The 12,656-nt window shown below is 40.4% G+C and overlaps 1 protein-coding gene across 2 annotated transcripts in view; it reads right to left on the reverse strand.

Moving 5' to 3' along the window:
* tanc1a (tetratricopeptide repeat, ankyrin repeat and coiled-coil containing 1a) overlaps nt 1–12,656 on the reverse strand; it is a 163,048-nt gene that overhangs the window by 91,173 nt on the left and 59,219 nt on the right. The gene's annotated exons all lie outside the window — the stretch shown is intronic.

The following is a 12,656-nucleotide window of genomic DNA, read 5'->3' on the forward strand; positions in this document are numbered from 1 at the left end:
GCCAACAATAGCATGATAGCATGCCAAAAATAGCATGATAGCATGAAAAGATCAGCATGATAGCATGACAACAATAGCATGATAGCTTGCCAACATTAGCATGATAGCATTCCAACATTAGCATGATGGCATGCCACAATAGCATGATGGCATGCCACAATAGCATGCCAACAATGGCATAATAGCATGCCAACATTAGCATGATAGCATGCCAACATTAGCATGAAAACATCAGCATGATAGCATGACAACAATAGCATGATAGCTTGCCAACATTAGCATGATAGCATGCCAACAATAGCATGATAGCATTCCAACATTAGCACGATAGCATGCCAACAATGGCATAATAGCATGCCAACATTAGCATGATAGCATGCCAACAATACCATGATAAGATTCCAACATTAGCATGATAGCATAACAACAATAGCATGATGGCATGCCAACATTAGCATGATAGCATGCCAACAATAGCATAACATTCTAACATTAGCATGATAACATAACAACAATAGCATGATAGCATGTCAACATTAGCATGATAGCATAACAACAATAGCATGATGGCATGTCAACATTAGCATTACAGCATGCCAACAATGGCATGATAACATTCCAACATTAGCATGATAACATAACAACAATACCATGATAGCATTCCAACATTAGCATGATGGCATGCCAACAATAGCATGCCAACATGGCATAATAGCATGCCAACATTAACATGATAGCATGCCAACAATGGCATAATAGCATGCCAACATTAGCATGATAGCATTCCAACATTAGCATGATGGCATGCCAATAATAGCATGATAGCATGCCAACATTAGCGTAATAGCATGCCAACATTAGCATGATGGCATAATAGCATGCCAACATTAACATGATAGCATGCCAACAATGGCATAATAGCATGCCAACATTAGCATGATAGCATTCAACATTAACATGATAGCTGCCAACAATGGCATAATAGTATGCCAACAATACCATGATAACATTCCAACATTAGCATGATAGCATAACAACAATAGCATGATAGCATGCCTATATTAGCATGATGGCATGCCAACAATGGCATAATAGCATGCCAACATTAGCATGATAACATGCCAACAATGGCATAATAGCATGCCAACATTAGCATGATAGCATGCCAACAATAGCATAATAGCATTCCAACATTAGCATGATAACATAACAACAATAGCATGATAGCATGCCAACAATAGCATGATAGCATGCCAACAATAGCATGATAGCATGCCAACAATGGCATAATAGCATGCCAACATTAGCATGATAGCATGCCAACAATGGCATAATAGAATGCCAACATTAGCATGATAGCATACCAACAATAGCATGATACCATTCCAACATTAGCATGATAGCATAACAACAATAGCATGATAGCATGTCAACATTAGCATGATAGCATGCCAACATTAGCATGATAGCATGTCAACATAGCATAATAGCATGCCAACATTAACATGATCATATGCCAACATTAGCATGATAGCATAACAACAATAGCATGATAGCATGCCAACATGAACATGATCATATGCCAACATTAGCACGATAGCATAACAACAATAGCATGATAGCATGTCAACATTAGCATGATAGCATGCCAACATTAACATGATCAGATGCCAACATTAGCATGATAGCATGCCAACAATAGCATGATCGTATGCCAAAATTAGCATGATAACATGCCAACATGAGCATGATAGCATGCAAATATGGCTTAATAGCATTATAGCATGCCAGCATTATAGCAAGATAGCATGCCAACATTAGCATAAAAGCATGCTAACATTAACATGATAATATGCCAACATGACCATGATAGCATGCCAACATTAGCATGATGGAACGCAAACAGCATGTGTCTAGTGAGTAGTTATGCGATTTTGAGGTATAAATTGGCACACACAAAAAGTCAGGTAGAAAATAAAAATGTTAACATTAGCATGTTAACAGTTAGCATGTGTCATGTACCAAGTTACAAAACTCTGAGGTGTACGGCAGCAAAATGGCCTTAAAAAGTTAGCATACTCTGGGGTAAAGTGCCAAAATTAGCAAACGAAAATAGCATGCCAATATGCTACTTTTAGCATGCTAACCGTTAGCAAATGTCAAATACCAAGTACTATGACTCTGGGGTAAAGGTTTGCAAAATGAAAAGAAAAAAGATAGCACGCTAATGTTAACATTCTAGCAGTTAGCAAAATAAATGATAAATGGGTTGTACTTGTATAGCGCTTTTCTACCTTCAAGGTACTCAAAGCGCTTTGACACTACTTCCACATTTACCCATTCACACACTGATGGAGGGAGCTGCCATGCAAGGCACTAACCAGCACCCATCAGGAGCAAGGGTGAAGTGTCTTGCTCAGGACACAACGGACGTGACGAGGTTGGTACTAGGTGGGATTTGAACCAGGGATGCTCGGGTTGCGCACGGCCACTCTCCCACTGCGCCACGCCGTCAAGTACTATGACTCTGGGGTAAACATTTGCAAAATCAGAAAATAAAAATGCTAACATTAGCATGCTAACAGTTAGCATGTGTCATGTACCAAGTTATAGGACTCAGATGTACGGGAGCAAAATGGGCTTAAAAAATTAGCATACTCTGGGGTAAAGTGCCAAATTTAGCAAACAAAAATAGCATGCCAACATGCTACTTTTAGCATGCTAACTGTTAGCAAATGTCAAGTACAGAGTACTATGACTCCGGGGTAAAGGTTTGCAAAATTAGAAGAAAAAAAGATAGCACGCTAATGTTAGCATGCTAATGTTAACATGCTAGCAGTTAGCAAATGTCAAGTACTAGGACTCTGGGGTAAACATTTGCAAAATCAGAAAACAAAAACGCTAACATTAGCATGCTAACAGTTAGCATGTGTCATGTACCAAGTTATAGGACTAAGATGTAAGGCAGCAAAATGGGCTTAAAAGGTTAGCATACTCTGGGGTAATGTGATGCAAAATTAGCAAACAAAAATAGCATGCTACTTTTAGCATGCTAACCATTAGCATATGTCAAGTACCAAGTACTATGACTCTGGGGTATAGGTTTGCAAAATTAGAAGGAAAAAGATAGCACGCTAATGTTAGCATGCTAATGTTAACATGCTAGCAGTTAGCAAATGTCAAGTACTAGGACTCTGGGGTAAACATTTGCAAAATCAGAAAATAAAAATGCTAACATTAGCATGCTAACAGTTAGCATGTGTCCTGTACCAAGTTATAGGACTCAGATGTAAGGCAGCAAAATGGGCTTAAAAGGTTAGCACACTCTGGGGTAAAGTGATACAAAATTAGCAAACAAAAATAGCATGCTACTTTTAGCATGCTAACCGTTAACATATGTCCAGTACCAAGTACTATGACTCTGGGGTAAAGGTTTGCAAAATTAGAAGAAAAAAGATAGCACTCTAACAGCGTGTTAATGTTAACATGCTAGCAGTTAACAAATGTCGAGTACTATGACTCTGGGGTAAACATTTGCAAAATCAGAAAACCAAAATGCTAACATTAGCATGCTAACAGTTAGCATGTGCCATGTACCAAGTTATAGGACTCAGATGTACGGCAGCAAAATGGGCTCAAAAGGTTAGCATACTCTGGCGTAAAGTGATGCAAAATTAGCAATCAAAAATAGCATGCTAACAGTTAGCATGTGCCATGTACCAAGTTATAGGACTCAGATGTACGGCAGCAAAATGGGCTTAAAAGGTTAGCATACTCTGGGGTAAAGTGATGCAAAATTAGCAAACAAACATAGAATGCTACTTTTAGCATGCTAACCGTTAGCATTTGTCAAGTACCAAGTACTATGACTGCGGGGTAAACGTTTGCAAAATTAGAAGGAAAAAGATAGCACGCTAATGTTAGCATGCTAATGTTAACATGCTAGCAGTTAGCAAATGTCAAGTACTAGGACTCTGGGGTAAACATTTGCAAAATCAGAAAATAAAAATGCTAACATTAGCATGCTAACAGTTAGCATGTGTCCTGTACCAAGTTATAGGACTCAGATGTAAGGCAGCAAAATGGGCTTAAAAGGTTAGCACACTCTGGGTTAAGTGATGCAAAATTAGCAAACAAAAATAGCATGCTACTTTTAGCATGCTAACCGTTAACATATGTCCAGTACCAAGTACTATGACTCTGGGGTAAAGGTTTGCAAAATTAGAAGAAAAAAGATAGCACTCTAACAGCGTGTTAATGTTAACATGCTAGCAGTTAACAAATGTCGAGTACTATGACTCTGGGGTAAACATTTGCAAAATCAGAAAACCAAAATGCTAACATTAGCATGCTAACAGTTAGCATGTGCCATGTACCAAGTTATAGGACTCAGATGTACGGCAGCAAAATGGGCTTAAAAGGTTAGCATACTCTGGGGTAAAGTGATGCAAAATTAGCAAACAAACATAGAATGCTACTTTTAGCATGCTAACCGTTAGCATTTGTCAAGTACCAAGTACTATGACTGCGGGGTAAACGTTTGCAAAATTAGAAAAAAAAAAGATAGCATGCTAATGTTAAAATGTTAGCAGTTAACAAATGTCGAGTACTATGACTCTGGGGTAAACATATGCAAAATCAGAAAATAAAAATGCTAACATTAGCATGCTAACAGTTAGCACGTGTCATGTACCAAGTTATAGGACTCAGATGTACGGCAGCAAAATGGGCTTAAAAGGTTAGCATACTCTGGGGTAAAGTGAAGCAAAATTAGCAATCAAAAATAGCATGCTAACAGTTAGCATGTGTCATGTACCAAGTTATAGGACTCAGATGAACGGCAGCAAAATGGGCTTAAAAGGTTAGGATACTCTGGGGTAAAGTGATGCAAAATTAGCAAACAAAAAGAGCATGCTACTTTTAGCATGCTCACCGTTAGCATATGTCCAGTACCAAGTACTATGACTCTGGGGTAAAGGTTTGCAAAATTAGAAGAAAAAAGATAGCATACTAATGTTAACATGCTAGCAGTTAACAAATGTCGAGTAATATGACTCTGTGGTGAACATTTGCATGCTAACAGTTAGCATTTATACATTTTTGGTGTAAAATCTTCACCCAATAATAATAAAAATAAATAGTTACATTTCGATGTGGAATCTTTAACATGATAATAATGATGAATAAATAAACAAAGGAATAGCATGTGTGATTAGAATATTGAAAAGAAGAAGATGTAGAACAGCAAGCGTTGTTTACTCCCACACTCGCCCACTCCCACTGAGAGTTCACAGGTCAGCCAGGCTTTATCTCCACACATTTACAACGTGGCGTTCAGTCAGCTCTACATTCTACCAGCAGCTGTCACACAGAGTATTTCTCCTCAAATTTCACAAAAAGATGCAACCTTTTCAGAGGGCTTGACAAGAATTCATGAAAAGATTACCTTCAAAAAAGCCGTTTTGCACCTCTTCCGCTAAAAGAAACATAACACAAAACTATTTTTGTTATTTCGCAGCTCAATCGGTGTTTGATTTCAGTCAAGGCGAAGGATTCCGTCCGTGCCGAATTAAAGTCTCCATGTTCCTTTTATACACACCAGCTTCTCCTGTCAGAATAATTGTACACAACTTTGTGTTCCCATGATTTTAACTCGCCCTGCGAGAAGACAAAAGCTGTCTTTCATCTTATCAAGCAAAAAGGCTTGTAAAACTCCACTGTGTGCAATGGGATGCAACATGGAGGTGTTCTTTGTTCTATTGACAGCCACAGGAAGACCTCGTCCTGAGCCGAAATCTACAAAGGGGAGAGGGAGCAGGACCTGACACCGATCCAGGCACCTTTTCTTTGAACTGTTTATGAGTGTAACAGCTGTTTATGACCACCTCCCCTTAGAAGCAGCTGCCTAATGTAATGTAATGCTGTGTAATCAGAAAAGGCCCAAATAAAGGAGGAGGCGTGGAACTCCCTCTTGTACGAGGGTGCAGGCACACAGGTGCACTACAAAATTGAATCCTGTCTCTGTTTGATTCCCTTTGCTTCTTATCTGGTCCAACAGATGTCATCTGTGTTTAAACCTGACATCTTCTCTTGCCTCAAGCTCTTCTTCATCACTGAATAGTACTCACTGCAGACTTTACGAGAGCCAACGAACATAATAAAATATCACTTACTGTACAATGTCTGCTGTCATTAGGAGGCAGACTGATAGGATGTTCATATATTCACATTTAGATGAAGAATGTATGATAATCCTCAAAAAGAAAAAGGGTTGGAGGGGACAGGCGCTTTTCGTGTCGTTCTTGTCACAGCGCGGGCTTGAACCCACTTTACCAAGGCAGTTGGGTCTGGCATCGCGCTGAGACACGCCCCTGCTCGCGCTGGCCGCGTCACGCCCACATGCCGGCAAGGCTGTAGGCGATCAGCAATCTGCACACCTTGGACTGATGAAGGCGAGCGGTATAAGGACCAGTGGACCCTAGGATCCTCGCAGGAACTTAATTCTCTTTCATTTACTGTAAGTAAGGGGCGGTTTAGCTCGGTTGGTAGAGTGGCCGTGCCAGCAACTTGAGGGTTCGATTCCCGCTTCTGCCATCCTAGTCACTGCTGTTGTGTCCTTGGGCAAGACACTTTACCCACCTGCTCCCAGTGCCACCCACACTGGTTTGAATGTAACTTAGATATTGGGTTTCACTATGTAAAGCGCTTTGAGTCACTAGAGAAAAATCGCTACATAAATATAATTCACTTCACATTTACTGTAAGCCGACTCCAGGTTCATGCTCTCTCTCTCTCTCTCTCTGCATTTTCCCCTCCATGCCTTTTCGAGTTCTCCTGTTGTGATTTTTGTCAACCCCCGCCCAGACTCGACTTCTCGCATGACCACAGACTGCCTTCCTGCTTTGTCCCTCCTCTCGCTCAACACACGACAGCTAATCACACACATAGCCTCGCACACACACTCTTGAATTTTTGTCACACACACCATTCTATAGATTATTTATTAGTTGTGTTTGACTATTATATTATATTGTCTATATACATAATAAACCCTAGAGCTTTACTTCCCCCCTTGTGTCTGTGCCGTCAACTCCCTCCTGGTAAAAATAGCAGTTCTTGCAAATTCCAGGTCCTAAATGGCTGTCAAAGTGTCCCAACTTGTCGGATTACCTACACAGACCTCTTCTCTCTAGGTGAGAGGCATGATTTATGATCTAGAATACAGTTACAGTGAGCGAGGAAGCAGCAGACCACTCAATGATGTAAATATAGGCACGCGTCGCCGCTAAAAATAGTTGGTCTGCGTTAGCACTTATCAATCAATCAATCAATGTTTATTTATATAGCCCTAAATCACAAATGTCTCAAAGAACTGTACAAACCACTACGACTACGACATCCTCGGAAGAACCCACATAAGGGCAAGGAAAACTCACACCCAGTGGGACGCCAGTGACGATGATGACTATGAGAACCTTGGAGAGAACCTCATATGTGGGCAACCCCCCCAACCCCTAGGGGACCGACTTATAACAAGTGAAGTGAAGTGAATTATATTTATATAGCGCTTTTTCCTAAAGTGTCTCAAAGCGCTTTTACATAGTGACACCCAATATCTAAGTTACAATTAAACCAGTGTGGGTGGCACTGAGAGCAGGTGGGTAAAGTGTCTTGCCCAAGGACACAACGGCATTGACTAGGATGGCGGAAGCGGGGATCGAACCTGCAACCCTCAAGTTGCTGGTATGGCCGCTCTACCAACCGAGCTATACCGCCATTACGTTGCAGTAATAATTTTGTTTTCATAGCCAACTTTTGTACCTCCGCTGAGAACGCCTTTTGTTAATACCCTTTGTTTTTTTTGGTAATATTTTCCAGTTAATAACAAAATATGTCATTACCTTCACGCCATGTCCAGTCTAGTCAATTTGAACCACGGGAAAACCAACCACACCAAACAAAGTCCACGCCTTGACATGACTTTGAGCATGTTGCAGACATTAATGAGGTCTTTTGTTGCGGCGTAACATTAAACATTAGGGGTACGGTTAAAGTTTTCATTGTATAGTAGTGCGACCCCCACCCCTTTTAAGGGGACGGGCAATATGTGCACTCGTATAGTTAGATGTAACGGGTCCATCAGACCCACAAACGCTGGCTGAGTAAAAACAATATGAACATTACACAAGGATTAAACCACGAGTTGGTGGTGTTCTTATGTATTTTTTGGTTGAATACAATGTAACTTGTCATGTTTTGTGGTCACGTTCTGTTTGGTTTTGGACTCATTGTGCACTCATGTTTGTTTTGTCACCATGAAAACTCATTAGTTTCACCTGTTATGTGTTCACGACTCACCTACCTGATTTGTTTGGACTCACGGTATAACAACAATATCACAAATACACATTTTTTAAAATATCAACAATGATATCACATGTGTATATTTAGAGCTGTGTATATTCGGCCATAACATGATTTGATTCAATTCCATCCATCCATCTATCCATTTTCTACCGCTTATTCCCTTTTGGGGTCACGGGGGGCGCTGGCGCCTACCTCAGCTACAATCGGGCGGAAGGCGGGATACACCCTGGACAAGTCGCCCCCTCATCGCAGGGCCAACACAGATAGACAGACAACATTCACACTCACATTCACACACTAGGGACCATTTAGTGTTGCCAATCAACCTATCCCCAGGTGCATGTCTTTGCAATTCAAAATAAATACTTTTTTGATAACATTGTGTGCCAGTTCTAAGATGAACTACATTCATCTATAAAATAGATTAACAGCTCTGATACATTTTTATGCATCTTAAAATAAAAACTGCTTTTGTTGAAAAAAATTCTAGCCAAACATTTAATGAAGTCAAATACAAATAAGACAACTTTCTAAAGTAAATTATGTACAGCAGATATAGATCATCCACATCAGGGGTCTCAAACTCACTTCACCTGGGGACCACTGGACACAAAGTCTGGGTGAGGCTGGGCCGCAAGAAAATAATTCTTAAAAAAAACGTTGCTTACTCAGCATGTGTAGTTGTATAATGACGTTTCAAATTGTATACCTTGGGCACTGCAACTTTCTCTGTGCAAATAAGACACGTCGGGGGGCCCCTGTGCTCAACACAGAAATATTGCATTTCCCACTTTTCCTGGAATTTTTTTTGCTCATCTAAACCTTTCTCTTCACTGCAGGCTTTGAAAAGGACATATTTGGGGTTGTGGAATATATTTGTATTTAGCCGACAGATGCAGAATAATGTTATTTCTGCACTGTGTGTCGTTCCGCTTTTCCTCCTTACAGCAACACGGCGGTCGGCGGATAATAGCCGGGATAGCCAGCGCAAAAAAGTGACGGCTCCCGGAGTGTTATCCGGCACCATATAGAAATATAGAAATATATGTAGTGTTTATCATGTGAGGCAATGCAGATTAAACAATAAAACAAACAAATAACCATTTGAATTGGTCCAGGTTATCGGGGACTGTTATTACGGACGGACGGGTGTCCCGGTGTGACTGGAAAACCCTCGTTTCCATGGCAACGTCTCCGCCGCTTTCACTCATTTGCTGCTTTTCCTCTAATGCAGGGGTAGGCAACCCAGAACGTTGAAAGAGCCATTTTGGACCCAAATGACACAACGCTATCAAGCTCCATTCAAATAAAACTTGTGGGCCGCACTAACATTTAACTTTCATATTAAGGTGAGGGCCGCTAAATAATGTCTCACGGGCCGCGTGTCTGAGACCCCTGATCTACATCTACTATATGATTTGTCTGAAAGGCTGGACAGGACAGATTGATAAATAAAACATTGGAAAAAATGTGAGTGTGAATGTTGTCTGTCTATCTGTGTTGGCCCTGCGATAGGGTGGCGACTTGTCCAGGGTGTACACCGCCTTCCGCCTGATTGTAGCTGAGATAGGCGCCAACGCCCCCCTTGACCCCAAAAGGGAATAACCGGTAGGAAATGGATGGATGGATATATAAAATTATATTTATTTAAAATAATAATGATAATAATATTAAAATAAAATACATATACATATATATATATATATATACATATATATATATATATATATATATATATATATATACACATACATATTTATTGTATTATCATAAATTGATTAATAATAATAAAAAATAAATACATAAATAAAAAAATAAAAATTGATTTATATATGTATATATAAGATGGGGTAGCGACTTGTCCAGGGTGTACGCCGCCTTCCACCCGATTGTAGCTGAGATAGGTGCCAGCGCCCCCCGCGACCCAAAAGGGAATAAGCGGTAGGAAATGGATGGATGGATATATAAAATTATATTTATTTAAAATAATAATAATATTAAAATAAAATACATATATATATATATATATATATATATATATATATATATATATATATATATATATATATATATATATATATATATATATATATACACATACAGATTGATTATATTATCATAAATTGATTAATAATACTGCGATGAGGTGGCGACTTGTCCAGGGTGTACCCTGCCTTCCGCCCGATTGTAGCTGAGATAGGCGCCAGCGCCCCCCGCGATCCCGAAAGGGAATAAGCGGTAAAAAATGGATGGATGATTAATAATAATAAAAAATAAATACATAAATAAATAAAAAAACATTGATTTATATATGTATATATAAGATGAGGTGGCGACTTGTCCAGGGTGTACGCCGCCTTCCGCCCGATTGTAGCTGAGATATTAGCCAGCGACCCAAAAGGGAATAAGCGGTAGGAAATGGATGGATGGATGGATGGATGTATATATATTTTTGAATACATTTTTGATTTTTTGAATTGATTAAGAATCATTACAAATAAGAATGGCGATTTATTTAAAAAGCAATTTTTTTGACCCCCTATGGCAGGGGTAGGGAACCTATGGCTCTAGAGCCAAATGTGGCTCTTTTGATGACTGCATCTGACTCTCTGATAAATCTGAGCTGACATTGCTTAACACGATAAGTAATGAATAATTCCCCTTGTAATCACAGTGTTAAAAATAACGTTCAAAATATAAAACATCCTCATGCTTTTTTATGTTCAAGAAGTTGCGTTAATAGTAAGAAGTTATTTATTTATTCTTGGTTAGTGTGGGGCTTTTCCTCCTAAAGGGTCTTCAGACCACCAAGCACCGACATGGGAGCCTGTTTCAGGGTTACAATATTTTGTATTTTTCAATAAGTCTCTCAGTTGCTTTCCAGCAATTTTCTTTTTCTCTTTCGTTCTCGCTTGCGCTTTGGCTCCAGCTCCAACTCCGTCTCTCCTCCTGGCTGCTGCTTATAACAGAGCGACAGGTGATATAGATAACAAGGCGCAGGTGGGCCATCTACGCACTTGTCGCTGATTTCGAGGCCGGTCCTGCCACACCCCGTTTCGCTGCAGGCCCGCAGGCCACGCCGCCTCCACAGTTAGCTTCAGACCTATTATACTCTAGAAATGTTGGTCTTACTTAAAAAATGCATGCTTTTAGTTGTGTTCAGTGTTGAAAAAAATATTATATGGCTCTTACGGAAATACATTTTTAAATATTTGGCTTTTTGGCTCTCTCAGGCAAAAAGGTTTCCGACCCCTGCCCTATTGTATTAATTTTATCTGCTGATGTAGTTCTGTTGCAGTTGTAAAAATAAAAAAAGGATAAAAATGGGCGGATAATGGATGTCAAAATGCCCGTGATTGGCGGTTCTCTAACCAGTCACTCACACTGAAGGTGTTGCAAATACGGAACATGGCTTTGGAAGATGGGGTCAGAGATGAAGAGGGGAATGAGAAGAAAGAAGACCTGCAGGACAAGCAGGGTGAAGGAGGTGTGCAGTGGGATGGAGGAGAAGAAAGAAGACCTGCAGGACAAGCAGGGTGAAGGAGGTGTGCAGTGGGATGGAGGAGAAGAAAGAAGACCTGCAGGACAAGCAGGGTGAAGGAGGTGTGCAGTGGGATAAAAAACCTCGCTGGCTAATGAGTCAAGAAAAGAGCGCTTAGGCAAATTGCAGAGTGGACCACAGATGACGGAGAGCGAGATATAGAAAGAGAAATGCTGTTTAGACACCAGCTGTGTCACCCACAACAATGCTGCCTACTATCAGGACCCCCGCTGATGAAAGAGTGACTTATTACCCTGCTTGATGTGTGCGGACTTCAACACAAGCATGCAGCTCACATGCATGCAGGTGCCTCAAGTGTGGGAAAGCTGTTGCCTCCTTTAAATGTCAACACTCCCGTCCAACACAATAAGACCCCTGCAGATACGACTCTATGAAGAATAGGAGCGTGGTGTCACTATGTGGACCGCCTCTTTTTTACAACATTACATCACACTCAACCTGATGCTGCCTTTGCCCATCTGGCAACATCAGTACCTGTCTTCAGGGGGATTGAACCTGCAACCTTTTAGCTGCTGCACCTGAGTCAACAACCTGAGTGAAGGTGGCCCCCTTCTTCTTCTTCTACTTCTTGCAAAAAACACAAACATTCCTTTGTGCCGTACAAATGTGATCGTGCTGCTACAGACATTTTCTGACTAGTGATGTCATCCAGCCCCCCCCCCCAACTTGTCAAAATCCCCCACACTTGTCCTGTTTGTTTGTGCTGCAACATTTTTATGTTTAATTA

The sequence above is a fragment of the Nerophis ophidion genome, linkage group LG25, assembly GCF_033978795.1.
Source record: "Nerophis ophidion isolate RoL-2023_Sa linkage group LG25, RoL_Noph_v1.0, whole genome shotgun sequence".
NCBI lineage: Eukaryota > Metazoa > Chordata > Actinopteri > Syngnathiformes > Syngnathidae > Nerophis > Nerophis ophidion.